General features: G+C 41.7%; 1 protein-coding gene across 41 annotated transcripts in view; it reads left to right on the plus strand.

The window, feature by feature from the left end:
* The window catches only part of Fyb1 (FYN binding protein 1), a 149865-nt gene that overhangs the window by 21615 nt on the left and 102686 nt on the right, over positions 1 to 25564 (plus strand). Inside the window, exon 1 of one of the 41 annotated variants that reach the window (XM_087630130.1) lies at positions 24460 to 24466. The exons of the other annotated variants lie outside the window; for them this stretch is intronic. The gene's annotated coding sequence lies outside the window, so the exon portion shown is untranslated. Of the gene's footprint in view, positions 1 to 24459; positions 24467 to 25564 lie in introns of those variants that run through there. 41 annotated transcript variants of the gene reach the window in all.

Below are 25564 nucleotides of genomic sequence, written 5' to 3' on the forward strand. Positions count from 1 at the left end.
TCCCTCCTTGTGTTGGAGTTTTCCATCTATTATCCTTTGTAGGACTCGATTTGTGGAAAGATATTGTGTAAATTTGGTTTAGCCATGGAAAAATTTGATTTTTCCATCTATATTAATTGAAAGTTTTGCTGGGTATAGTAGCCTGGGCTGGCATTTGTGTTCTCTTAGGGTCTGTATGACATCTGCCCAGGATTTTCTGGCTTTTATAGTTGCTTGTGAGAAGTCTGGTGTAATTCTTATAAGTCTGCCTTTATATGTCACTTAACCTTTTGCCCTTACTGCTTTTAATATTCTTTCTTTGTTTTGTGCATTTGGTGTTTTTTTTTTTTTTTTGAGTATTATGTGATGGGAGAAATTTCTTTTTTGGTCCAGTCTCTGAGTTCTCTAGGCTTCTTGTATGTTCATGGGCATCTCTTTCTTTTGTTTAGGGAAATTTTCTTCTATAATTTTGTTGAAGATATTTACTGAACCTTTAAGTTAGGAGTCTTCATTCTCTTCTATACCTATTATCCTTAGGTTTTGTCTTCTCATTGAATCCTGTATTTCCTGGATGTGTTGGGTTAGGAGCTTTTTGCATTTTGCATTTTCTTTGACTGTGTGTCAATGTTTCTATGGTATCTCCTGTTCCCAAGATTCTCTCTTCTATCTCTTGTACTCTGTTGGTGATGCTTGCATCTATGACTCCTGATCCCTTTCCTCGGTTTTCTATCTCCACGATTGTCTCCCTTTATGATTTTTTTTTATTGTTTCCATTTCCATTTTTAGATTCTGTATGGTTTTGTTCAATTCCTTCACCTGTTTGGTTATCTTTTCCTATAATTCTTTATGGGATTTTTTTGTGTTTCCTCTTTAAGGGCTTCTACTTGTTTACCTGTGTTCTCCTGTATTTCTTTTTTTTTTTTATTAACTTGAGTATTTCTTATATACATTTCAAGTGTTATTCCCTTTCCCGGTTTCCAGGCAAACATCCCCCTAATCCCTCCCTCTCCTGTATTTCTTTAAAGGAGTTATTTATCTCCCTCTTAATGTCATCTATCATCATCATGAAATGTGATTTTAAATCCAAATCTTGATTTCTGGTGTGTTAGGATATCCAGGACTTTCTGTGGTGAGAGAACTGGATTCCAATGATGCCAACTAGCCTTGGTTTCTGTTGCTTAGGTTTTCATGCTTGTCTCTTGCCGTCTGGTTATCTCTGGTGTTAGTTGGTCTTGCTGTCTCTAACTGGAGCTTGTCCTTCTTGTAGACCTGTGAGACTGTGATCATAGGCATGTCAGCATTCCTGGGAGACCAGCTCTCTCTGGGCACAATTTGGGTATGAAAGGCTGTGGGGCAGCATTAGCTCAGGGGCACAGATGGAAACCAGAAGGCTCCTGTCCCAGGCTGCTCTGCAGTTCCTGTGGCCTGTGTGCTCCTGGCGGGTCCCTCTTTAGACAGTTATTGTAGTGAAGGTGGTGGTCTCCCCTGTGGGACTAGGAGTGTCAGCACTTCTGGGAGACCAGCTCTCTTCAGGCGGGATTTGGGTATGGAGGGCTGTGGAACAGCCTTAGTTTGTGGGTGCAGATGAAGACCAGAAGGATCCTGTCCCTAGCTGCTCCAGGGTTCCTTACTTTCAAATTGTCAAGGCATCTGCTTTTGAGTGTTTGAGCCTCACTTCCACAGTTTGCAGCATTTTTGCCGTTATTGTTTGTACTGGCTGGTTGGCATTATTTCCTGCTGCTACTACTCATTCTCCTCTCCCAGTTCTTCTCCCTCTGCAGGCTTGCCTCTAAAAATGTTATTAGTAACTCTATTAGTTTTCAATATGACCCAGCCAATTCCCCCAATAATCAAGATGGAGACCAATAATCAAGATTTATTTAATGAGCTTTATCATGATTACTGGGAGATTACCCCTAATCTTTTTTTCTTACAGTAGACTGGCTGTTTCACAGCTGTGCTTCCCAATTACTTACAGTCTGAGTCTCACCCAGGCTGTTTATTCTCCATCTGTCTGTTTTCTGGGCACACTTCTCTTGGCCACCTGCCCCTGGTCCATCCCTTGTAATAGAGACCTCCATTCTGTTTTCTTTCTCTTCTTTTCTTCATGGTCACTACCTGTGACTCCCAGTCAAGTAATTGAGACCCTGGCTCCCTCTATTTTCCCAAAGAATTGTCTGTAGCCACTTTTCCTTAACCAGTCAGAGAAGAGGACACGAGAATCAGACAAGCAGATCTTAGGGCCAAGAGTTAGCATTTGAATACATAGCAGCACCAGACCAACCCCCAACACTGGTGGTTACTCCTTTGGTTTTACTTTGTTTTGCAAAATTAATTTTGAGTGATGTTCAAAAACATTTCCTAATTATCTTCTCTGTCTTCTCAGAATCATGTGCAAATCTTTTCTTGGTTCCTCCAGCTCCATTGTTTAGTGTTTTCCTCTGCAGACCTCTGACATCTCTGTCTCAGCCAAGCATTACATTACAAGATGATATCTTTGCCTTCCTCACCTGCTGCCACCTACTTGGCTTTTGTCTCTGGCCTCTGCTGACAACTCTTCAAATGTCACCTGACTCTGATGAAATCATCTTTCCCAAATCTGTTCCCCTTTGTATAATGTGGTGAGTGCAGTTCCTATGTTCCTTTACTGTATATATTCTCCAGTGCCACCAGCACCTTCTCTCTGATCACATTTCATAAACCACCTTCAGAACCTACTCCTTCCTTATTGACCAGACTGTTACTACTTAAATCTATCCTCACTCTGCTACTAGAATGTACTCTCTAGGCACACAATTCTATAATTTTTTGGCTGTAGCACACATATGGTTTCCATTGGGCTAATGCAGGGCTCAACAAAATATAACTTGTAAATCAAATCCAGCCTGTTGTCAGGTTTCTCTCCCCCCCCCCCATTAGTTGTTTACTATCCTCTTGAAAAAATCTCCTAGGCAATGTGAATTTGTTCACACATTTAAAGTTCACTTTAATAATAGCATCTTTAAGATGTAGAGTAGAAAATGCCATATTTCACTAAAACAATAATGAGGAATTCATGACTGTTCTACCAATATGCTCACCCTCTAGAAAATCTGTGTACTCTTTCTTGTTTGAAAACATGCTAGCTATTACATGAACCCTGAGCCACTTTGCATTTAGTAAAAGGTAACTTATACTTTTGTTTACACTGAGAATAGACAGGAAACTCTAGGAATTTCCATATGGCCCTTAAAACAACCAGCCTACAGAGACTGAATCCCTTAGGAGAAAGAGCCAAGAAATTCATACAGCAATTCTGAGAAGCTTCAAGGACCTAACCTAGTAAGGTGGATTTCAAGGTTGGCTGGGAATCTATAACTACACATGTTCATAACAGTAAATCAAAGTAAATACTCTGCAGGCTTCCTTTTTATGAAGTTTAACACACATATTGGCATTTGTGGAGCTCTTTGTCCACATGGAGTAAGATTTCTGGAAGATGATTCAGTACAAGATTCACTCATGGGGTTTAAGTTATTGACATTAGAATTCAGACAGTTGTCCTATATGCCAAGGACCTTGTAATTCCCTAATACTGTATTCATGCACTAACACCACATCTTCATAGGATCGGAGAATATCAGGAAACAATAAAACAGTGATGGACTTTGTGTATCCACCTGATCGTCTCACTGAGGCCTGGTGTGACTGGGGCAGCCTCCATGTCTGCTGTGTGAGTCTATAATCTGCCTTTTGCCACTTGAGCAAGCCACTTTTAGTTCCCATGGTGTAAAACCAGGGTGATGACCTCTGCCTTTGAGGGTATTTACACATATCCACTGATCCAATATGGCAGGAGAGTGTTCAGTGATGTTCCCCTGTCCTGGAATATTTACTACTTTATTTGTGTTTCTTAAGTTGTTTCAAACGTTAGTGCATATGCTCTTAAAAACCTCAAAGTAAAATCACTTTGGATGGATTTTAGTGCCTCTGAAATGGTTTTAATGGGCTGAACTTCCTACTTAGAAAGATTGTAGCCAACTTCTGCCATTGCTTGGAAGCACCTGGGATTCTGCTGGTGAAATAACATCAGTGAGTGGGGTCTGAGTCTGGGGTTACCACAGAAGGCTCCCATCTGACTTCCACCCCCAGAGAGTGGCCAGAGAATAGAGAGCCCCTTGAAGAGGGTCCCCCTTTTGTCTTGATACAACTGAGTAGCCAAAGGCTTACAATGACTTCATCAAAGCCAGGGAACCCAATTCCCAAGACTAGTAAACAGGAAACTCAGGCTCACTGGATAAATTCAAAGGTAAGCCCAAAGTTGAGAAATCTAATCTTTTTGCCAGTGGGGCAAATTTTCAAGTGTTTATAAGAACAGTGCAAAATCCTGGAAGCACAACATGGGGCTGGCAGTCCTAGATGCTCAGGAATTGTTTTCTAACAGTAAGCCCTTATGTGTTTATTCCACTCTAGAATATGTCAATGAAATACCACAGTTGAAATATGAAGAAAAGTGCCCATAAATATATTTTTTAGGATAAGAAATGTTCAAGCTTGACATGATGACACCTGTCTAGAATCACAGCACTTACGAGGCTGAGGCAGGAGGACCACCGTGAGTTTGAGTTCAAGCCATCAAGGAATACATGGCAAGACCCTGTTCAAAACACTAAGGGAAAAAGAATAAAGAATATTTCAACATAAATGACACTTCAGATATTACATCTTTACTGCTCTGCTTGTTGTAGAGGTGATGTCTTAGTTAGGATTTTATTACTGTGAAGAGACATGACTGCGGAAACTCTTATAAATGAAAATATTTCATTGAGGCTGGCTTACAGTTTTCACAGGCTCAGTCCATTATTATCATTGTAGGAAGCACGGCAGAGTGCAGGCAAACGGGGCTAGAGGAGCCAAGAGTTCTGCAGGCAGCAGAAGTGGACTATTGTTCTTAGGTAGCCAAGAGGAGACTCTATGTCACACTAACCAGACTTGTACTGTACTTGTACCAGACTATATATGTACTGCCTCCACAGGATACACTTCCTCTAACAAGGCCAGACCTCCTAATAGTGCCATTTCCCATGGGACAGGCATATTCAAACTGCCACAGGGCTTTTCCTTTTGAAGCAAAACCTTTCCATTTGAAGTACTAACTAGGAGGCTTGACTCTCACTTGCTGCATTGCATCAAACTACGACTTGTTTTAAATCTTTCACATGTGTGAAAGGTAATCATATTGGATTCTATAAATAAAGGATGTAGCAAAGTGCATGGTGATTAATATTCTATATAACCTGTATTTTTGAGATCGAAAATGCTGGTGGTTAGACTAAATGCACACAAAGAGATTAAAATGGGAGGTCTTTAAATTATTTCTAAGGGTTGTTACTGAAAACTATAATCTATTAGGGGAGAAACATCAACTCTTGGGTATATTGAGACTCCCTGCGCCTATGTGTCCTTCCTTGGTGTCTGGTATACTCTGCTGTAATCTTGTGACAGGTGCCCTTGCTAACACAATCCATCTTCAGACAGTACCGGAACCTGAGAGGTTCCTTGTCCTTGACGTCATAGTAAAGGACAGAGCTTCTGTTGTCACCTGGTCATTCTGCTCAGCTCCTATGTTCACTCCAGTCACTCCCCTGCCTCAGTCTGTCTAGTTGGCTCCTATGCCCACTCCCGTGCCTCAGTCTGTGTAGACCCAAGATGATGCTGCAGCTTCTTCAGCATGTCTTTTGCCTCGTGTCTCTGGAACAGGCACATCTTTTACTTTTGCTTCCCATGGGTACCATCCTTCTCATACACAAATACTATCCCCAGGTCTGGGTGTGCTACACATAGGCTAACCTACTCCTATCTATGGACAGGATGTTCTCACTTTTCCACAACGAAAGTCTCTTTTGACTCTTAAAATCCTTGTCTGTACAAATGGGGGTGGGACATGTGTGTCAACTGTGTGTGGTCTATGTTAGATCGCTTGTGAAAGGAAATGGCGTTTTCGCTGTAATAGGAACTCCGATGGGTTAGAATACTGATAGGGGGAGTTAGGTAATCAGGACAAGTGATCACTGTGGTAAGAATGAAATGGTGGGTGTGTTCCTATGCTAAGATATAGATTCAAAGTGATGTTTATTACACAGTGTCTGCCCTCCATGTTTTCTGCATACCATGCGAGGGATAGGATAGTTCTTATGCATGTGCTTTAAAAAGTGGCACTCCCTGTAGAGTTAAAGGCACTAACTGCTCTTCCAGAGGACCTGGGTTTGATTCCCAGCACCCATGTAAAGCTCACAACTGTCTGGAACTCCAGTCCTTGGGAATGTGATGCCCTCTTCTGGCCTCCATGGGCACCAACACAGACATACATTCGGGCTGAACACATACGCATACAATGAAATATTTATTTAAAAATAAAAGTGGCGTCTGGGTCTCTCCTTGGCACTGGACTCCCACTACTTGCCCTGGGTTCTCTCCTGTTTCGAGATTATCTCACTTTCTTCCCCAGAGACTGAGTTACTTTTTCCTTCGCACGGGACTTCACACTTTTTGTCCTTAGGCACAGGACAAATGAAACAAAAGACAAAATGCCAGTTTGGCAGAGCAGAGTTGCTGCCAAGTTTGTAAAGAAAATCAGAGCAGGAACAAATACCCTAGATGATCCAGTTACAGGAGTCTCGTTAACGAACAACACTGTCTTCTGTTCAGAAAACTGCTCTTCAAGTCCTCAGCACCTCTCTCTGGGTCTCCCTTAGCAGCCGCCCTCCCCTTCAGTCTCACTCTCGGAACTGTAGAGGCCACAGTGGGATAACAGTGAATCCTCAGCTGGAGCCTGTTCCACAGCTCACAGGAGTAAAGCATCAAACAGCTACTGCCCCATTTCCCAGAACACTTAAAACAACTATGTTCCCCGTCTCTCTCACCTCGTCTTCCCAAATATGTGTCCCCATCCACAGGAAAACTGACAGATGTTTGTTGACCACCCATTTAACCCAATCGATTAACAGTGTGTGTGTGTGTGTGTGTGTGTGTGTGTGTGTGTGTGTGTGTTACAGATTAGGGACAGGTCATCATCTCCTATCTCTTGTTCTCTCTAGAACACATTTTTTAAAAATAACCGTGACAAAATTCCTATCTTTTTCTATCCTAGCAGTTCACAAAAATAAAAAAAAAATGAAATAGATTGAAATGTCTGAGAATACCTAAGAATTGAGATGATTTTAACTTGAGAAGATAGTAACAAGGAAGTGATGTCTGTGACTGGTGTGAGAGACAGCCCACATGAGGCTGTGGGGGTTAGTGAGAAGGAAGAGATACAAAATCCTTAGCCTGATAAAACTCCCTTTGGAGCTTTGAGGTGAGTTTTCAAGAAACTTGAACCTCAAATAACAAAGTCTCGGACCAAATGGTTGTAAGCTGGTGTCTTCTAGCTAAAAGACAAAGTTCAACTACAAAAGGAAGACTCCAGAAGAATGAGACTCTAAGTCTCTTTTGCCACTGCACCTATTCTTCAAGTGGGGTGCACTTCTCAGTGAGCGGTCTACACCCTACACCACTGACAACGGCCCCTTGAGGTTGTGCAAGACACATCACCTTGGCCACACCATATGTGTGTGTGTGTGTGTACATATATATATGCATGTATGTGTATATATATATATATATGTATACATACATATATACAGAAACACCCTTATAATGAGAACTCAGGAAATAGGGCGGAGCTCTATCCCACTCTCATCATGACCTTACCTCCAGTCTTTCCACTCACCCTTTTATTCAGGTTTTTAAGTCACAAGAGAAAGTGAGTGGAAGAGAAGGGGTGAGAACAGAAGGAACTGGTGTACTCTTTAGCTTGAGGTGTCCACTTGGCACTATCTGGAGTCACCTGGGAGCAGCGTCTCCATGAAGAATTATTCTTATCAGTTTGGCCTGTGGGATATGACTGGGGCAGTTGTATTGACTGTTGATTGGCTGCTAAGTAATTGATGTTATTTATATACTCTCACATTTTACAACTTAAAAATTACCGAAATAAAGCAAAAACTTTAAGGCTGTCAAAGGCAGCTGGCTGGTTAACCGTCTAAGAGTGAAGAAAGCCAAGAGGATTCTTATCTCCCTGCCTGCTCTGGCCAGTGGATGCTATGTTGCAAGTTCTCACTTGAGGTCCCTGAAGTAAAAGACTGTGACCTAGAATTGTAAACCGAATAAGCCCCTCCCTCTGCATTGTTTTTGGTCAGGGTTTTTAGTCACAGTAATTTAGACTCCAGAGCCATGGATTAATCATGGAGTTTATGACTCCCTCTTTGTCTTCCACACTGAGGAGTTACCCTCTATGGAGACCCTAAGAGGCAATGCCTCTTTGAGAGCAACTCAGTGGTACACCAGTCCCCATGAGCAACTGAGCAGCCTACAAAAGCCACTGGCAGGTGCAGGAGTGCTCAGTATGCTCTACCCACAAGAGTTGGCCACACATTCGGAAGGCTCGAGGTTCAAAATTTAGCTGTCAACTCAGAGAAGGAAGTGGGCACGCCCCTAACCAAGAAGGTGTCTGTTAGTGATACCCACCGAGAAAGGAAAAATTAGTTCTTTCCAATGGTGTCTTACCAAGTATGTTAAGCACACATCCGAGGAGGCCCTGTGCCTAGCAGGAATTAGTCAACACAAAACAAACTCAAAATTTTGTAGAATTTTTGTGTCATTTTGCTTTATTTGGGCTTTTTTTTTTTAAATTGGCTTCTTGAACATTTGGTTTCTATTTTTTTTTGTGGTGTGTGTGTGTGTGTGTGTGTGTGTGTGTGTGTATCTTGGTTTAGCTTTATTTTTAAAGAGAGACAAAAAGCAACATGAAATTGGATGAGTAGGGAGGATCCAAGAGAAACTGGGGGAGGGGAAAACATATTGAGGATATATATTGCATGAAAAAAAATTTTCAATTAAAGAAAGCTGTCAAAGCAAAGGTAATCTTTCCTGTAGACGAGTGAAGCTTTCCAAACTGTGTAAGTCATTGGAACACTCTGTCTCTGGACACACACGCTGCTGGTGTGTGTCTGTGCAGAGAGTAGCTGCCCATAGACTGGGAGTAACATCTCCATTTGTGTTCTCTTCCTACACCCCAGTACCAGTTCCCTATTTGGCTACAAGAGAGCTCATTGTCCTCACACGGTATTTCTTCACACAATAGCCGCTCCCCCTGTCCCTCTAAGGCAGGCAAATGAGTTAACACACTAGGTACTGCAAGCACACAGATCCACCTTAAGTAAATAGCTAGATGTTTGTTCTAGTCCAGCTGGATGCTGACTTCCCCTCCAGAGGAGACTGCCTTTAGAAATCCCCTCTGGAGGGAAAAACCATCATCCAGCCGGAATGGTAGTCTCAAAGGAAGAAAATATATATTCATTTCATAGGACTTGGACGTAGCTCAGGGGCACAGTCCTTGCCTGATATGCATGAAGTCCTGGATTTCATTTCCTGCATTGCAAAAAAATTCACCTGCCGATCTAATGCATTTTCCATTATTGCCCACCCCACAGTAATTGTATAGCTATACATATTCATATATACATATATATTTTCACATGATACATACAATGTAGACATATACACACATTTATGACTTTACAATAAATGGCTTAATTTTTAAATGATTTGTGTGCGTGTGTGTGTGTGTGTGTGTGTGTGTGTGTGTGTTGATATGTAACACATAGGTACAGATGCCCACAGCTGCCAGAACCATCAGATTCCCACAGAACTGGAGTTATGCACAGTTATATGATGTGCATGTGTGTGCTGGGAACTGAACCTAGGTCTTCTGCAAGAGCTGTATATGTTCTTGATCACTGAGCCAATCTCTCTAACTCCTTATCTTTTCATTATAAGACATATGCCCCACCTACCTTTAATATGCTAAATTCCCCACCTATCTTTTTTAAGTATGTAAGTATTCATGATCACATGCAAGGTTCATTTTTGTCTTTTGAGGTTAGGGCAACAAATCATCCTGAGTGGAGATGACACCAGTCAGGGTGGCAGTTGGCCCTCCCGTATCTGTAGTTTTTCAAAGTCAGAATGCTTCTACATCTTTCTTTAAGATGAGGATGATGATAATTCATCCAACAGACTTAAAGTCAAGATACAGAAATAGGTTAATACCCACCCATTAGTCCACATCCTCTGAGTGGTACTTGATCCAAACACAGTTGGTTCTATTCCCTGAGGTACAGATGGACTCTGTGTCTAAGGGAACCCTTGTCTTTGTCTGCCCTGCCGTGAGGTTTTCCTTACTATTTATCTCATGAATATTTCCTATTCCTAGCAAGTGAAGGTTTCAGAACCAAACCCATTGACATGTCTTGTTCTTCTTTGGTTGGTTTCTTGGCTTTGGTTTTGCGTCCAAGACAGGATCTCATGAAGCTTGCCTCATACTTGCCACATAGTCCAGGCTAGCGCACAGTGTAGGCTGCCATGTAGATCAGCTTGGTCTTGGATTTCTTATCCTCCTCCTCCTCCTCCTCCTTCCCAAATGTTGAGCTATACCAGTATGTACCAGTCAGAGCCTACATCTGTCTCATCTACAAGAACAAGTGTTGTCATCATTTAAATTATTTTCACTTTCATTGTGCTCAGGGTGGTACTAAGTTCCTTAACTTAGCAGCTGCTAGAACGCCTGTTGCCACACACCACACAGGAAATAATGGTTTGACTGATGAGTTGACCAAAAACAAGTTACTTGTATCTGGGACTATTTTTTTGTTGGGAAGAGAGTAGTCCCCTCAGGTCCAAGGCCTTTGTGCATCAAGATCTCTACTCACCTTAATCTACTTAATGATGTTGAGTGCGAGCTTTCTTCAATTGTAGAAATGAGCATGAAATGTCTTTTCACATTCGCCTGTAGCTATTGTTTTAGTCATGGTCATTAGCTCACGCTTGACTCATCGTCATAACCCCTTCCTGCTTCCCCTGCCTCTCCTGGGAGTTACCTTCTATGCTTCCAATGGCAAAGCTACTCTCCTTCTGTTGGGCATTAGCCTTCAGTTGTTTCCCTTTGTCTATCTATGATAGATAACCCAAATCCTTTGTCAGAATTTCAAGGAAAGAGAGTATATAAACCTATCTTTACCTGTCACATTATTGTCCATTCCTTCACCTAGCAGTCTCCTCTCAAATTATGCTCACTTATTACCTCTCATGAGCAACTCCATATTTCTAAAAGTTGTTCTGCTCTCTGTGGGAAGTCTGAAAGCCAACAGTCATGGCTCCTTGAGCATTCAAGTGGACTTGAGTTCCTGCTACATTACGTTCACTACTGATTTAAGTGTTAACTGACATTAATCCTATAGAACACGTGAAAAGGTAGAAACCCAAGTCAAGTAACTTAGCCAAAGACAAAAACAGACCAAGTGTTAGAAAGCTTACAGTGTGAATCTCAGCCTGACTTCAAACACCACATTCTCTCTACTGCCCTTATCAGATGTGAGCTCAGCTTTCTCATGATTTATAATGTCTCCTTCAAATCTTCTAACATGTCAATTAAAAGTTTGCTATAAAGGGTAATCCTTTGAGTGTTCTTTGTAGGTCTCCAATTCTTCAACAGCTAAGCTCTATCTACATCGTTCTCTTTGTCTGCACAACTACTCAGGGAACTTTGGACTATAAACTATATCCCTTCCAGTTTTTAGGTTTTGCTTTATCTCTGTGAACATAAGATATTGATTTCTGAATTTTCCCCAAGGCACTGCAGCATCTGGCCCACGTGAGATATACCACAGTGTTCTCACGAGATTTGATTGACATGTCTTATCTTGATTGTCTCTGACTCTTTTATCAGAGATATATAGAAGCCTAATTTTTCAGTGTACAGAGTATTATAATCTCAAAACTCTTTAGTGCTTTCTTTAGTTATTAAGACCTTAGACTCTAGTTTCTCTTCATAGTATAGAAATCTTCCACTAGAAGAATGTGGTGGGTCTTCTAGTGGTTGTCTTCAGATATATTCTTAGCTTTGGAAATTGTATATAAATCTCATAAACCCAAATTTGAGCTTTAATAACAAGATGAGAATTGGACTTCCTATAGAAGGAAATTTCAAAATCTAGTGTCACACCTCGATGTCATAGTATCTGAAAAGTTTAGATAACAATGGTAACATTTGGTCCCAGGCTTTAGAACTGCACACATTATCCAACACTAGCTGCATGTGCCTATGGGGATTGTAAGCAATTGACAGTGAAGAACTGAGTGGGGTAGCACATCCCTGTAGTACCTTAATTAGGAGGCAAATGAGAGGACTCCAAGACAACATAACAAGATACTGTCTCAAAAATGTTGCTAATTAACTTCAGATTCAGTTCCTCAGCTACATTAGACACCTATCAGGTGCTCCCTACCACCCCAACCACACAGCTGTAGAACATTTCTATTTTTGCAAAAATCTTCTGCCCAAGATATTGAACATTGCTCTAGAAGCTTATCAATGGTTTTACTGAGAACTACGTCGTTTGTGGCAGATCTTGTGTCGGCTTAAGACTTCTCCTGTGTGAGGATTTTATTCATCCTTACCCACCTCACACAACACACTTGGTGCCTAATATGTGTCCAAAAGCTGGTTACCAAGTGTTCGTGGGATAAAATTGGCAGCTCCTATCTAGCTGCCCAGGTATGCAGTGGTGTGACGTGAATGTAAAGTCATCATGAAAAGGAGCAGAAAGAAAAGCAAACGATCCTGAAACAAGTCATCTACATTTCACGAATTCTGCCAAATGTTAAATGTAAATCTGGGACAAACTGTTGACACTGCTCTGCCCCTGCTTGCACAGCTGTGGTGACAGCTGCATCAAATCAGCTAAGAGAGATTTATTTTTGAAATGTGTGCTGACCCCTGTTTATGCCCAAAGGAGGGAAAATGTCATCTTTGTTCATTTCTCAAGAAAAATGATTAGCATGCTATGCTGGCTACAAAGGAGAAAGGTTGTTCCTTGGGGTTTTCTCTGTATTTCCCAATTCAAAGGCACCATCTTGCCTTTATTCCCAGTTACAAATTGGATAAGGAATTTATCACCCTGGGTTCTTTGTTTTTACAAGGAGTTTAAATTGAATATTGAGTTTATATTTATCAAACGTGCAATTCTATAATTGCCTTTTGGGATATCAAGAACTGTAGAGTCTAGAGGGATGGCTCAGTGGTTAAGAGCACATATTGCTCTTGCAGAGGACCTGGGTTCAGTCCCAGTGGCTCATACTGTGCAATTCACAACTGCCTCCGGCTCCAGAAGAGCTGAAGCTTTTAGCCTCCGTGGACACCAGCACTCATATGCACATGATGACGTGCACGCACACACACACACACACACACACACACACACACACACACGATTAAAACGAACTTTAAAAATAATTGTGAACTACTCCTCACAATACTGTTAGAGTCAGACTTTAAGTCCCATGACCCAGGAGGACATGACTTGAATGGAAATGATTGATAAATTCCTATTTACACATATTAATCAACTATGATTTGTGAATGTGTCTCCCTGACGAAACTTAAGTCTTTCAAATATTTTAATTATATTTGGATTTTAAAAACTACATTTCTTTGCTTGTTTGTTTTGGGTGCGAGTGCCACGGCTCATGTACAGAGAGCCTGTAGGAGTTGGTTCTCTCCTTCTATCTTGTGGGTCCTGAGATGAATCTCAAGGCACCAAGTTCAGCACCCCGTGCCTTTACCCTCTGATCCATCTAACTAGTTCATTGACAATTTTTTTAAATTGTTTGTTTTTTTAAGCTTCTTTTCTTTTTTAAGATTTATTTATTTAATGTATGTGAGTACACTGTAGCTGTCTCAGACACACTAGAAGAGGGCATCAGTCTCACTACAGATGGTTGTGAGCCACCATGTGGTAGCTGGGATTTGAACTCAGGACCTCTGGAAGAGCAGTCAGTGCTCTTAAACCCTGAGCTATCTCTCCAGCCTGACAATGTTTTAATAAAGAAATATGTATACCTAAAAAAACAGTGAGTATGAGGAGCGACTTTTTCTCAGACTCCTTATGGCTTCACACGAAATCACCGTACCTGTTGTGGCACTGGTTTGGAAGCAAAGGCTAGATGCTGGTCACAGACCTGGAAATAAGCCTGAAGATAAGACGGTTCACGTGAAGATCAACCACAGGCAACGGGAAACCTCATGCATCCTGGAAAGCTATAAATTCACGTCAACTAGAGAAGGGCCAGAGTAGCGCAGCTCCAAGTAAAGTTCGAAGACTATTGGAAATGGCCAGCTCCCTCTCCAACAATCCAGAAGGCTTAGATAATAATGTGAAGGGGTCGCTCATCTTCTGGATTCTCATTCTTGTGAATGTTCAGTGGGATTTTTCCAGAGTCTATATAACCATCTGAAAAAGCAAATGTGACATCCTTCCATGTCTTCAAATATATCATCCAAAATAGTGTCACAACAGATTAAATGCTGTGCAAATATAAAGACCCAGCTGTTTTCTGTCACAGCAGACATTAAACTCACTTGAAGCTCCTAATAGAGTGTACATTGGGGAAATATCGTTTTCATAAAAGTGATAGTCTTGTTGCTATTTAACGATTTATTATTTTAAGTGGATTAATAGAAATGTTCTCAGAGATTACCCTAGAGTTAAAAGTTCTCCACCGTCCTCCAGTAAATTGTAAGCATCCAAGGAGACCAAAGAGCTCACGATCAAGGTTCTAGAACAATGGAATGTACAAAGGTAAACAGCCTCCTAGACAATACTCAACTGAAGAAGGGAGGAAGCAGCGGGAGCTTTTTCTCAGATGGTCAAGCGCTGTTGGAGATGTTCCCATGTTTTTACATCCAATCAACTAATTGCTTACAGCTTTTTTTGATGGATACAACCAAGACTTACTGTTATCCCCCCCATAAATCATGCCATTCATTTGTTCAAACAAATATTTGCTAGCACTTTTCATTTACATAAACACTGTTTTGTTTCAGAAAATAGTTACTTAAGGATCCTGTGTTCATGATAATTTTAAATGAGGATTTAAGTTTTATTTGAGAAGATGGCTGGAACTATTGGCAGCCTGGGCTGAGGTTGAAGTAAAAGCACATGAATATCATTTTATATATATATATGCAAATATATTCATGGGACATATATATGTCATTCCAAGAATCATGAGTAACCTAGTGCCTAGGTCAGTTCTGTCTCATATTCCTAGAAACCTATTGGTTTTTTTTCTTATACATTACATATTTAGGGGTTAATGATACCAATAAAACTTACATCAAATCAATGTTTTAAATATAGCAAAGTGAATGCTTTTGGTTTTAATTTGTTTTTGAGGTCTAGGGGTGGGACATGACACCCTGTCTATGCTGGTGAAAAAAACGACCCATTGAGTTACAGCTTTAGCCACTACAGTGTTCATTTTGATCAAGGAAGGCTACTACATAGAATGGAGGGTGCATGCATGCACACACACATTTTTAAACAGATATAGCCTGCCTTGTTCTTCCAGTAACCCTTATCTATTCGGAGAGGCAGGGAGGGAGGGAGGGAGGTAGGGAAAGATCACTGTTGTTCACTGCTCTATGTTAATCCTTTTCTCAAGAGCACACAGCCACACACTTAAACAATATAGCCTTCGTCTGTGTCCCTCCAGATTCTCTCCTGTCTGAGGCAGGTTTGCCATCACTGCCCAAGTCCCAACACGATAGCCAAACTGTGCTGGTACTTCAGTGACCCAACCTTATCTAGACTCCCCTCAAAGGCCCCACACACAGGTTAATGTCACAGGGGTCTAATGACCAAAACCCAACTAAAGAAAGAGCAGCTGAGATGAGCTGAGTCCATGGGAATTTAGACTTCTCTGTTTCAGTTCCCCAGACCTCCGTGGAAAAAAAAAAAAAAAAGAATCCTCCCTGTATCTGTTTACCTCATGGCACAGAAGAATTTTGAAAATATTTAGGCTCTGGACACTTCCTTTTTCACACTTTCTCCACGCCACTGAATACCATTCATCTCTCAAGTAGCGTTTCGGGCTCTGCCATCTTCTAATGATTTCTCATGACCACTCCTTGAGGCTTAAAATATCTTGTGCCATAATAGACAGCACAGTATGAATTTGTCTTTTTGCAAATAACCTTGGACTTGAATCATTTCCCCTGCAATTCTTCTTTGGCATATAAAACAATATGTCCTGGGGTCCAAAGGTGAATGTGTTGTGAGTCATATCTTACATGTTTCTTCTAATGCTGTCCTCTTTGTTTTTGTGGTCTAGTGGTGGAAAGCACTTACGTTAAGGCTAGATTATGACCTAATATATGGGCATGTACACACACACACACACACACACACACACACACACACACACACACACTTGCATACATACAAAAAAAAGTCGTAAAAAGTTTTTGAGAGACAATTAACCCTAATTAATTCTGCTTAGATTCTCTGCAAACCGATGCAGTACCCAGGAGAGTTACTGACGTCTGACGTCTGTTCTCCTTTCCTTTGGATATAGACAATGGGTAGTTTCTCCTCAAGTTTCTTTTCATTTTGTGTGCACTTGTCAAACTTGGCTTAGTATCATGACAGGTAGCCATTTGTCTACCTTTGTTCCACCCAGGAAATGCTGTGCCCTCAGCCCCGTCCTGTCCAGCCTTATAGTCTTTCTTCCCTTTCAAATCTGACCTTAGCAACACCAAAACACTCAGTCTACTATTCCGGAATCTTGGGGGTCCTTAGATTCTTCAGAGAACCCGATGCCTTGTGTCGACCATCACACAGAAGAAAGACAATGTCACATGGTACTATCTGTTAGCATGGTAACAAAAGCTGTGCAGATCATTTTGCTTTCGTGCAGTTTTAGAGAAAGTTACATTATTAAGCTAAGTGTACAAAGGAACCATCAATTGCGCTACTAAACTGGGGGATTTACATGTTATTAGGTCCCACAAAGCAGGAAGATTATAAGTGAAAGCAATTTTTCTTAGCTTCCACAATAAGGGACTTAAATTGCATCTTATAGGGGGAAAGATCACATTGTGTTGCTGTTGTCCTGTGTTTTACTTGCTCATCTCTTTGTGCCGTTGCTGGGGACTAAGGGGGAAATATATCCAAAACACCTGAGTCTGGTGATTTACAATTAAAATGTGTGGTTCTTTGTATTCAGGAGAGCCTCTGCCTTGGAGCTCAACTTCCTCTTCCTTTATTTCCAGGGAGGGGAATGGGGGTGTGGGGGAGTCTAACAGAGCATTGCTACAGATGAAGGTGACTCCAGCTGGCATGGGACAAGGCTACATGGAAATCTTCGTTCCGTGAAAGGCTGAAACAATGCCTGGTTTCTTGGTCTGTGTGAAGCATTTTGAAAATAACTAAGCCATAAATGTAACAACAGTGTGTCCATCACCAAGAATTGGTGAGGATTTGTCACATTTCTCAGTTATCTATTTATTTAATGTGTGGATATTTTATCTACATGTATGCCCATGGACCTCTGCCATACATTGCCTGTAGAGGACCAAAAAGGGAGTCAGATCCCCTGGAACTCGAGTTACAGACAACTGTGAGTCACCATGTGGATGCTGGGAATTGAACCTGGGTCCTCTGGAAGAACAGCAAGTGCTCTTAACCACTGAGCCATCTCAACAGCCCCTTGGTCTTTCTAATATAAAAGAATATGCACTTAAAGGAAGTCAGACTTCAATCATTATTTTTCCTGGGGTCTACTTGCTGCCATCACTTACCACAGGCTATCATGACTTTCCTGGGCTTCCTCTGGGCTCACTACTTTACCTACAAAAATCAGTCTTGCTCATCATGATGGTGTGTTCAGGAACCAAATCTTGGAGGATAGAGATGTTATTTCTCCTGGAAAAAGTCATCCCTTGATGCTTCTCCACTTCGTCTGGCCACTGAATTGGGGGAGATGCATTTACATGTGTGTGATCTTGCACACATGATCTTACAGCTCAGGCAAACTTTGTTTTCTGGTTGGCGCATCGACTTCTCAAGGTCAAAATCCAGGTTAGTCTGTAGACTTCAAGAGAAACCATGCCATGAAAAATGAGCCCGGAGGAGAATCTTTTTTTTTTTTTTTTTTGTTCTTTTTTTTTCGGAGCTGGGGACCGAACCCAGGGCCTTGCGCTTCCTAGGTAAGCGCTCTACCACTGAGCTAAATCCCCAGCAAGGAGGAGAATCTTGAAGGTTCATCACCTCATGAATTGCAGAGCAAATGCCAGCTGAGGTCAGGCAGGTGACTTTAATCACGTGATAAGTAGAGCAAGCCATGCCAGTTCTCTAGACCACTATGGGGTTAGGCTCGCTCTCACAGACAGCCAGATGTGTTTCTGAATGTGAAAATGCTCCAGTCTACATTTCCCTTTTCATTGTTATTGTTGTTCTGCTTCTTTCTTTTTTAGTTCAAATCTACAGAAGAGCTTAAACAGTAATACCTGAAGCCCCTCATCCTCATCATTTAAATTCATTCAGACTTTTGACATTTTGACACATCATATGTGCTTACATAAATTACTCCATAAACCACTTGAGTATATAAATTATATAAAATGGAATAACTAGTTCTTAATTTTTTTCAGTATGCATCGCTTACAAAGTGATTATCAAAGCTGTAAAGCCTAACAGTTTTACATTATTGATGGCTCACCTTGAAATGTCTTCATCTGAGTCCACATTATTTTATAATCCTTGTTTTTTTTCCAAATCAAGATCTAATAAAGATTAAAACCTTGCTTTGATTATCCTCTGATTTGATTAGCATAAATGTCCCCTAATGCTTTAAATACACGTCTAAAATTTTTAGACGTGTATACAATGTATCCTGATCATATCTGCCCCTCACATCACCCTCAGTTTCCCCTAGGGCTCTCCAGCACAACTCCAACTCAATTTCATGTGCTGATTTTATAATTATTAATTAATTAATTAATCCCACAGAGTGCAATTAGTACTGCCAGTATGCACATAGTGTTGGCTCACCCTCTGGAGCATGGGGAACCTGCCAATTAGTGGTTATACGCCTCAACAAAGACTATTCTCCCTCTCTCAGCAGCCATCAACTACCAATAGCTCGTCATCTGGGACATGACCATGTTTGATGAACCCGAGACATAACGATATTCCCACCCGATGTGGCAGGTACTCTAAAGGGCAAAAAGGAGGTTCTAGTGTGAGGGTGAAATGTGACCTGAGCTTAAATACAGATGTGCAGGAGTCCAGGTGAAGACACACGGAAGGCAGGCATGGATGTGAGGAAAGTGGATGCCCTATGTGACTATAGATGTCTTCCAAATTCATAAAATAAAGTGTCACTTGCCTTTGAAGGCTTGGAATATGGAATATAGTTCAGTGTAACAGCATTACCTAGAATGAGTAAGGCCATAGGTGCAATGCCCAGAACTCAAGAAACTTTAAAAAAAAAAAGATTATTTTTATCCCAAGGGTTGGAAAGCCAATGAAATGTTTTAAGCAAATGTGATTTGTTTATCACAGAAAGATCGCCATGACAGGCCTACAGGGAAAGGATCCTTTTTGAAGAAGAGCAGTACTGTAAGAAACCGTATCAGTGCCACAGACAGGAAGTAAGAGGGGAGGGTGAAATTCCAAAGATACTTGGGAGGCTGAGAGGTAGGGACAAGCTGACAGAAGGTGAGAATGTGAGTCAGAAAAAGGAGTCTAAAGCAGATCACAAACTCAAATCTATCTCGCGTGAGTGGTGACTGTCTGTCGGGACACTGAGGTGGACATTTACCTGTTTGTGTTCACTGGATCAGAAGAGCAGAACTAAGAGTCTTGGCACCTGAGGACTTGTAGAGGACAAGAGGTTGACAAACATGGTGAGGCGGTGGAGGATAGGGAGCAAACCAGACAGGGTCTCTCCGTGCACTCTCCCTAGGGGGCTTGCTACCCACATCAAAAGGGTGGAGCCAGGAGGACGAGGAGGAAGCTTTGTGGTTTTGTTGAAAGTCACCCCTGTGTCCTCAACTAACCTTGAAGATTTTCTTTCCCCACTTTAAAAAAAAAAATCTGGTTAAGACATTCATCAAGAATGAAGAAACTGTAACAATTCTCCAATCTTCTATTTTAAACATTTAATCTTTTTTATTTTCCTTATACTTTCTTTTTTTCCCCCCATCTTTATTAACTTGAGTATTTCTTATTTACATTTCGATTGTTTTTCCCCTTCCCGGTTTCCGGGCTAACATCCCCCTAACCCCTCCCCCTCCCCTTCTATATGAGTGTTCCCCTCCCCATCCTCCCCCCATTACCACCCTCCCCACAACAATCATGTTCACTGGGGGTTCAGTCTTGGCAGGACCATTCCTTATACTTTCTATCAAATACTGTAATCATCAAATTGTATACTTTTTGTGAAAAAGAAAAAATCTAGATAAAACAAGTTAAACAGTTCTTGTGGAGGGAACATAATTAGATATCAAATCCTTCTGTTTCCCCCTCCCGTTCTTATTCAAATTCATAGCCTCCTTTATTTTCATTGTTGCTACTTAGATATATTTCTAAATTCATAAGCACAACCCGCTCAATCTGTATAATGTTACTTATATGTGTATTCTTTAGGGCTGACATTTGTTATTGCCTAACCAATTTGTATGCTTTTCCCTGGGAAAGAGTATCTCTCCTTAATTCAGCATTCCTTAGTTGCCTTTACATTTTAATGTAGAGTTGAGACCTCATGGGCTTTTCTCTGTCCGTGTTGATTTTTTTTTGTTGTTGCTAATATGTACTTCAACTGTGTACAGTACCCATGGAGAACAGAAGAGGGCATCAAGATCCAGGGGAATTAGAGGTACAGCAGATTGTGAACTGCTGTATGGGTACTGAGACCTGAACCAAGGTCCTCAGGAAAAACAACCAGTGTCCTTTAAGCATGGAGCAATCATCTCTCCATCCCTAGACCTGTAGGTTTTAAGTTTTATTCTCCAATGTAAATGTATCTCTAGGATCTTTAGAAGCTCAGAGGTAGAAAGTCTAAACTGGCCAGAGAGTTAAAAAAAGAAGGAAAGGAAAGGAGAGGAAAGGGGGGGGAAGGAAGGGGAGGGGAGGTGAGAGGAGGAGAAGGGAGGGGAAAGGAAGGGGAGGGGAGAGGAGGAGAAGGGAGGGGGAGGGGGAAGAGAAGAGGAGAGAAGAGAAGAGAAGAGAAGAGAAGAGGAAAAAGAGAAGAGAAAAGAGAAGAGCAGAACAATGTGGAGGTTAGAAGAAAGGACAAAATACAGCAGAGAAAAGCCACTGGCTTTTGTTGTTGTTGTTTTGGGTTGGTTTTTTTTTCTTCTTCACACATTACATAGGAGCCAATCCTGCATGGTGTGGCTTGTGATGTTGCTCTCTGTGCAGAAGTCTTGAGGTAAGGAAGAGGAAGTGGCCACAAAAGCCAAAGAAAACCAGCAGACTCCATGCCTGTTCTCCACTCCTACATAACCCACTCCCATCTTTGTCACCAGTGGGTCTGGGCACCATGCAGCCTAACTACAGAAAGGAAGCTCTGTGGAAGGATGCCTCCCTCTGATGGACTGTGATCTGGACACCCTTGGTTCACAAAGCTCTTGACCATCATACAGGCATCATGAGTTTTCGCTGAGACTCCATTCATTTGAACTTCATCTGCTACATGTCAGATTTGGTGGTGGAAGGGTGTGGTCCTGCTGAACAAGTAGAAGGGAGCCCAGGGCTATCAAACTGCACTTAGATCCCTGGCACAAAGGAAGCCATTAGGACTGTGTTGTGAAGACACATCTTGGCCAAATGATTTTCATTCCCAAACATATCCATTGTGACTTTAAAGGCCAGCAGAACTAACATGGCCACCAGCACCATACTTGAAATAGGACTGCATTGGCCATCAGTTTCAGGTTAGTTACTATTTTTAAAAGACCCAGAATATTAAATATTATTTTTAATTGAGTGGAAGTGTTGTCATTGCTAAAATGAAATGACAACAAGTTCTTCATCTAATGTGGAAACAGAAGCAAGCGTGATGACAACAGTGGATGTAAGCCATTACCATTTTCCTGGTCCAATAGAATGGGGTCCAACTTCTCAACCCAAGCAAGAGTGGACTGGGTTAAACATAGAGGAGTTTACCTAGGTAATGAAGAAGGGATTCTGATATCCTGCACATGCATTTGATCCTCCCAGCTCACTGCCCCTTCTACACTGACTTGTCTTTCTTTGTATTGTACTCTAGAGCAGCATAGGATGGGGGGGGGGCGGGTAATGGATTAAGCTTGGCATCTATACACACAAAGATAGAGACAGTCATACTTTTCTTAAAATCACTCCCAAGGGAGTGGGAGCCTTGGACATTTAATAAGATCCCAAGAAGTGCTGAAGTTTTATCTCTAATTATGTAGCAGCTGGAAGGTCTAACCCTTGACTTGAAAAGGGAAGAAAGAAAGAAAGAAAGAAAGAAAGAAAGAAAGAAAGAAAGAAAGAAAGAAAGAAAGAAAGAAAGGGAAGGAAGAAACTTTGAGTGATTTTATTTCTATTTAACTGTTCAGGTTTTCCTGTGATTTACCAAAACTTTTACTGCGAAGTAAGCACAAGAATAATGAAAACATTATATATCAGTTTCTTCTTAAAATTATTTTGTTTACTGTGTGTGTGAGAGAGGGAGGGGAGGAAGAGGGGGAGGGAGGGAGAGAGAGAGAGAGAAGAGAGAGAGAGAGAATGTGTGATGTGTGTGTGAGAGAGCACAGGTGAGCACATTTATTGGCACTTTTATCTTGTTTGCAACATGGTCTCTTCCCGTCCAACACTGTATACACCACTGTACAGCAGAACTAGGAGCTTCCTATCTTGCAACATGGTTATAGATACGTGCTGTCACAGGGCTTTATCTGAGTTCCCAAGATTCAAACTTCACTCCTCATGCTTGCATGACAAGCATGAGGCCACTGAGGCCTTTCTCCAGCCTTTCTCCAGTTTCTTTTAAGACATAATGCAAGCAATTCTTCCCAACTCTTCAGTTAACATTATCTCAAGAAGGATTCTAGCTGACAAAAAATATGCTTTCATGATGTGTCTTCTGGCCTCTAGATCAGTGGTTCTCACCCTGTGAGTTGCATCAGATACCTTCCTGTCAGATAATTATATTATGATTAATAACAGTAACAAAATTACAGCTATGAAATTGCAAAGATAGTAATTTTATGATCAGGAGTCACCATAGTATGAGGACCTATACTAAAGGGTTGCAGCATTAGGAATGCCAAAAATCCACTGCTCCAGATGGAGGAAGAATGTTATCCTGCAAGGCTTACAGGGAAGACATTCTCCCTTTGCCATCTCTACTACACAAGCAAAAAACATTTCCAGACTGCTACATCCCAGAAGATGTCAGAACATCCACCAAAAGGAGGCATTGTGAGCCTAAAGATCCTCAAAGGAGCCCTGTGGAAGGATGGACTTCAGTTCCAGGGGTGTACTTTCAGTTTCATTAGAAAGAAAAAGAGGGATCCTGTTTGACAGCTGCTGGGGAACACAGAGGGAAGAGTTAAGGTTCATACCAACTTATTTTGTTTGTCCATTTTACTCCCCTTATCAAAATACAAGCATTTCTTGTTTTGAGAGTTGTCTGAAATAGATCACTGACAAGAGAGGGCAAGTGGGCTATAATTCATTCATCTATGAAGGGCAGATCTTCCCGGGAGGACAGTGGGCATCGATAGTATGACTTCTACTACAAGGTCATACTTCTACAAGGTCAACCTGCCTGTTCACTTTGCTGGGATTGGGATAGACTTTGACTTTAGAAAGGTGGTCTCTAATGTTATGAATGAAAGAAGAAATGAAGTAAAATTTGCTAAAATCCTAGTTGTAGTTTCTTAACACGAATTGTCATTTAGTACCTTGTTTTCCCCAGAGTTTGACAAAAGTCTCACGAGAACATTAGAAGTGAGTCCATGGGGCTCTCCAGCAGATACACCACCCACATGCACCTCACTTCATCTCTAGACCACAAGCAGACTTAGGCCCCAAGTATTGCACACATTGGGTGATGGGACTTTCCCAATCAAGAGTATAGAAATTTGGCCTCCACTGCGAGGTGACAGCTCCCAGTACACAGATAGATCTTGGAACCAAAGTCCTCACAAGTTATTGCCCTCGTACGTAATGTTGGCTGGTAGAATTCTAGCTTTGCTCTTTTGCATATCACATGCTTGGTGGGAATGAGAGCAGAAGTATACACGCTGAATAGTCACTTTTTAGTTCCCGTCTTTTCTCCCTTCTTGCTCAATATCCTGAGGCCACAATTGAACTGTTTTTTGTGTATGTCAGCCTGGAACAGGGAGGAAGGGGCAGCTCATTCAACCATTCCCCTACACATAGCCTGGGCGAGCACCAGAATATGCCACTATTCTTGGAGTTTTAATGCAGGACAGATACAGAAGCTAAAGTAAAGGGATCCAAGCCATGGGCCCTGGGAAGATGCACTAAATGAGCCTCTCCATCTGTCTGTCTCCCTCTGCAGCGACCAGGTAACGACTATACTCAGATCTCTTCTCTCACATCAATGTACAGATTTTTACAGCAGGGAATAATGCTACCTCCAAATCCTGGCAGGACAGACTGTGCTGCTGAGTAAGTGAACGAAAGGTGCATGCTCTGTTGGAAAGCAGCAGGGGAGATGGACAGCAGATGCTAAAGGTCAGCCTCATCTAGGTCATTGGAGCCAGGGACCTGTCTATCACTTGCGTTTGCGGGCCTCTTGTGCCTTGCAACCTCTGGTCTTGCGCACGCCTCTGGTCCAGAGGTGTGACCTCGTTGCCAGCAGAGCTGGACGCCAATGACTTGCCTCGTTCTGGCTTTTAATAAATGTGGGTTTGTCCTATGATGGAGGAGTGGGGGAGCTGCATTCAGTCTCCTTCAGACGTTAAGGTACGGCAAGGCATAGGGTTTCTGTGAGATTCCCACACTGGCAAAGGAAAAAGGCCCCAGCCAATGGCCCTCCTTCTCCAAGGAGGCCCTGGCAAACTTGAGAGATGATGACAAACTGCTACAAGTCAGCCACGGGAGACTTCTGAGAGTGACCAATAACTGAAGATTTGAGTTGCAAGCTTTGGTCCTCTTGTGTGCTCTGCTGTGGGCTGCTTTTGAAGAGTGTAAGACCTTTGCTGTATTTATATTGAAGTCATTAAAGGAGAATGAACCTTGGACTCTGCCTCCCATCTATTCCGTAACTGTGAAAGAACCATATAATTTCTCTAAGCTTCCTTCTTTATAAATGGGTATAATAGTAGTACTGGCCTCAAACATTTGCTGTGGGGATAAAGTTGTATATTAAGTACTAATATATAACACTAAATTATTGATACTTGCTATATGAAATATATTGGTACTGGGTACAGACTAATTCATACAGAGAAACAAGAGTGTGCAGTCCCATAAGCAAAGTCATGGGTAGATGTAGCCTTTCTCTTCCTGCTAAGAGGGGAACTCGCTGAGCAGATATACATAGAGCAGCATACTTACATACATGTGTAAGATCAGACGCAGACTTCAGTGAGTCTAATGCCCCAAGAAACTAGCAACAAACAACAAGAGGTGAAGGGGAGAGAGATGTTATTCTTTCCAAC

Source organism: Rattus norvegicus, chromosome 2, assembly GCF_021556685.1.
Source record: "Rattus norvegicus strain SHRSP/BbbUtx chromosome 2, alternate assembly SHRSP_T2T, whole genome shotgun sequence".
In the NCBI taxonomy this organism is placed as follows: domain Eukaryota; kingdom Metazoa; phylum Chordata; class Mammalia; order Rodentia; family Muridae; genus Rattus; species Rattus norvegicus.